The following is a 4,563-nucleotide window of genomic DNA, read 5'->3' as shown; positions in this document are numbered from 1 at the left end:
TGTGACTCCGATTATTCTAGGCCACACTTATTTCCATTTCAGTTAATTCTGCATAAAACACGCAGAGGTCTCCCCACAGCAGGCACTGATGTTCACTGGATGAGACAGTACAGCTCAGAGTTGCAGTTAGTCTTGCAATATCAATAGATGTTTTTCCAAAAAATCATATTCTAGAGCAAACAGGCTTGAGAAAGCAGTCATCCAGCTGTCAGGAACGTCTTTATTTTGGTAGAAGGCATTCGACAGTTGCTGACCATGGTCTTCTCTGTAAGAACATCAGATTGGGCTGGGGAGTGAGAACGGACAGGAGCTGGCTGTCAAGGTTAACTAAGTTCCAGCCCCTCATGTTTTCTGGGGATCATTAGTTCAGACCGTCTCTCAGAGTTTACCGCTGAGGCTGGTGTGCTCACGTGCTGCGTGGGACACCAGGGCTGAGAGGAACAGTCTCCCTGGCCGCTCTGCCACTGGAGGCTTGACGTTGGGCTAAACACAACCTTTCTTGAACTTTTTTCATCTGTATATGAGATGGTTCTCCTAACAGCTCCTGTTCAACCCTCGTCTAACTACCCTTCCCTCGGGCCAGGGTCTCTTACCTGGTGCAGCTCTTATTTGCCAAGACCAATCCGACGCAAGGCGTGGTTTGTGGGCCACTCCGAACAGGGACTGGAGGCGGCCCCAGGTCACCCTTGTTGCTGGGAAGACTACTCGTGTCTCCTTTCTGCTCGGAGCCGCTGTTACCCATGGCTAAGTGCACACTTGGGGTAATGCAGTCGTAGCATTTAGGGTTTCCCTTGGGACGTGCTGCACTTCACTGAGTGGAGTGGGGCCATCTCCTCCATAAAGGGCATGTGTCCTCCGGCCCGTGCGCAGCCCGGCTCTGCCACCGAAGGTTATCAACGGAAGTGCTGCCGGGTAAGCTCCGCCCAGTGCACTCAGGCGCAGCTGAGTCACCCAGCAACGTTCTGGGATAACCAGAGAAACAATGGGTCTTCCATAGGGTGCTTCCCATGCAAATTTCACCATACCTTACACCAACTGAAGTGCAAAGGTCCTGCTCTAACGCGGACATAATTAGGAGCCCAGATCAGCGGGAAAATTCTGGTAGAATTACTTGATAGATTTTTTATCTCCACTAAGGCGCCCACTGTCTCTGGGTGGAGCTTTTCACCGCCTTCAAGTGGAGGCCTGTTACCAGGCCGACATTAAATCACCCCTTACCTGTAGCGTCCTGAACAAGACAGCTTGAGTGCACAGTGCTTTCAGACCTCCCCAACCTGATGGAAAAAAAATTTAAAAAACACCACTGACAAGCAAGAAAGGCTACCATAAGCAGATCAGGAAGTTTTAGTAATTTCTAAAAAACAGGAAGTAGAAAGGGTCAAGGCAATAAGAAATCATAACCCTAAACATTTGAGACTGCTGGAGAAATGGGGGTGATTTCAGGGGAGTCCAAACTCAAACTCGGCCTGTCACACACTTGGAGGTGGGTGAAGGGGCAGTGGAGGCAGCAGGCGGGCAGTGCCACCACCCCTGGCTGTGCTGAGCAGCTGGCAGCAGTGGCCTCCGCGGTCAATCCTGAGCCCTGAGAAGGCAGGAAGCCCCCGCACCCTGACGACATCTGTAACCCAGGGAATCAATCCAGAGACATCTCCATAAACCACAGCATCATGTCCAAATAACTCCTGACCTCTGCTTTTATTTCAGAAGCACCCTGAAGGGGATATAATGGTCTCTCAACAACGTTTCTTAAAGCTTTCCTCTCTTCCCCAGAAGCTCCTCTGGTATTCTGTGTCTTGCAAACAAAAAACTCCTGAGCACCATCCCCCCCCCTTCTATCAAGAAGCTCCCCCATCCTGGTTTGACAGTGACGAAATTCTTGGGGTATGGGGTGAGGAGGTTGTAAATAGAGAGAGTGGAGGAAAGTCTGGATGTTCTTGAGTAGGCAAAGAGAGGAAAGTGTTACTTATATTTGCTCTAACAAACAGTGATTACCCTACCACGCCCTGATAAAAACCCGAGTCTGAGTCGGAGGAGCAACTACCCCAGAGCGCCAAACGCCTGTGTCATGGACCGGCTGCCTCCTGTACGTCCCCCACTGGGGGTCATGAACAAGGTCCAAAACTCACCAAACTGAAGTTTTTGGAATATATAAATCTCTAGAAACAATAGAGAAAATTGTAAAGATACACCTTGGTCATTTGCCACCCAGATCCTGGTCTCTAAATATCATCTCCCCTGAGAAAGGGCTGACTGGGGTAAGAAAGGAGCAGCTGAGCCTGGAACATCGTCAAGTGCCAAAAAGAAGTGCTTAAAAGTAGTGGCACATGTTGAAAGAGCTCAGGAGCCAGTTTGGTGAACTCCCAGCAGCCAAGTCTGGGTCAATTTGAACATCAAAACAAATAATGACCTCGTAAGACTGAATAGAATAAAAGCCATGAGTCCACTGTGATGATGGGGGACACACGTCGTGGCGTCCCGATGGGAGGCCCGAGAACACGAACATCGTGTCCACCCACACACTGGCCCGTCCTCCAGAGAATGTCAGGATCTCAAAAGAGCAGAGCTGGACAACTGTTTCAGATGGAAGGAGAATAAGAGACATGGCCCGGGAACGCAGGGCCTGGACAGATTCTGGACCAGGAAAATGTGCTCTGGAGGCCCCTCTTCAGACACCTGCGAAGCGCGACGAGGTCTGCGGGTTACGGTATCAATGTTAACCTTCCTGATTTGGGTAATTGTAGGAAATTGGTTACGTAATAGAATGTCCCTGAAGTATTTAGGGATAGAGGCATGAGCTCTGCAATTCACTCCATGTAGTTCATAAAAAAGCATGTGTGTACATGTGTACACAAACCCCAGAGAGAGCCTCTGTATTTCTTGTACATACACATACGGAACAAGAAAGCAACTGTGGCAAAATGTAAGTGTGTGAATCCAGGTGAAGGGTAAATAGCATTCTTTAAACAATTTTCCAACTTTTCGGAAAGTTTGAAGTTATTTCAAAATACAGTTAAAGTAAAATTAGTTATTTAAATATTTAAACTTTTTTTTTTTTTTTAAAGTCTTTGTTGATTTCAGAGAGGACGGGAGAGAGAGAACATCAGCGGCGAGGGCACTGAAGCCCGCCTCCTGTGCCCCGCGGGCCCCGCACCGCCCGCGCCCACCGACGGGGCGTCCGCCCTGACCTCCGGGATCCCAGGTCCACGCTCGACTGCGGAGCCAGCCGGGGGAAAACTTACTTAAATTTAAAAAACAGTAGATGGGCTGAAAAGCAGATGGTAGGATGTAACATCAGAGAGGCAGGTTAGGAAATTTGGAAGAAACACCCGGGAGACCTAGTATTTGTCTAACCGTAGTTCTGGAACGAGAGCAAAGGAAGGGAGGGAATAGACAATGGAAGAAAAGCTTCCAGACCCAAGAAACGATGAAAAAGAACCTAATTAGTAACTGGACAGGCGTTTCTTGAATGAAAAATGAAGCTATGAAGAACCGAGTCAGCCACGCCCACTTCTCCGGCGGCGCGGGGGGCGCGGGGGGCGCGGGCAGCAGCTGCGGGGCGGGATCTGCCCCCCAAAGGCCAGAGGGGGCCTGAACCGAGCAGCTGCGCCTGGGGCGGCCCGAGGGGGCGCGCACACGCCGCGGGGCTTTCCTCGGCCTTGCGGTTCTTCCTGGGGACGTTCCCAACACTCCCGCGGGCTTCGTGCGCGGAGGCCAGCGCCGCGCTCCAGCCCCGCGGCTGCTGCCGGGTCCAGTCTGCTCTCAAACCGGCTCCGGCCCGAGCAGCGGCCTCCCCTCCAGCCGCAGTCTTTCCGCCGAGCCTTCCGCGGGCTCCGTGCTGGCGGCGTCGGGGTTCCGTGGAGGGGGGGTGCGGGGAGCGCCGCGCTCCGAGCGGAACGGGGCGCGCGGGGCGAAAGGGGCCGCTGCGGAGACGCTGTCCCGTGGCCGTGCCCCCGACGCCGCGCCGGCGCCCCCAGCCGCAGGGCGACCTGCCGGCTCTGCCCGCACCCCCGTCCCCAGCGGCGCCCCCCAGCCGCAGGGCGACCTGCCGGCTCTGCCCGCACCCCCGTCCCCAGCGGCGCCCCCCAGCCGCAGGGCGACCTGCCGGCTCTGCCCGCACCCCCGTCCCCAGCGGCGCCCCCCAGCCGCAGGGCGACCTGCCGGCTCTGCCCGCACCCCCGTCCCCAGCGGCGCCCCCCATCCGCAGGGCGACCTGCCGGCTCTGCCCGCACCCCCGTCCCCAGCGGCGCCCCCCAGCCGCAGGGCGACCTGCCGGCTCTGCCCGCACCCGCGTCCCCTGCGGCGGCCCTGCCCGGGCGAGGGGGCGGCGGGCGGCACCGCTGCGGGCGGGCGCCCCGGGAGACGCCGCCGGCCTGGGCACGGGCAGAGCGCCCGCAGCGGGGGCAGGTCGCTTCCCGGGGAGAGGACGGGCCGAGCCGGCCCGCGAACCTGCCCGCAGGTCGGGCTGCTCCGAAGCGCGGCCCCTGCTCAGCCCACTGGTGGCCCTGGGGTCAAACCCCGGGCCCGCGCTCCTCCGGGACGAGGGCCCGCCGTGCGGGGAAGGGG

The sequence above is a fragment of the Miniopterus natalensis genome, chromosome 14 (assembly GCF_054644295.1).
Source record: "Miniopterus natalensis isolate mMinNat1 chromosome 14, mMinNat1.hap1, whole genome shotgun sequence".
Lineage (NCBI taxonomy): Eukaryota > Metazoa > Chordata > Mammalia > Chiroptera > Miniopteridae > Miniopterus > Miniopterus natalensis.
Note: the sequence above shows the minus strand (reverse complement) of the source record.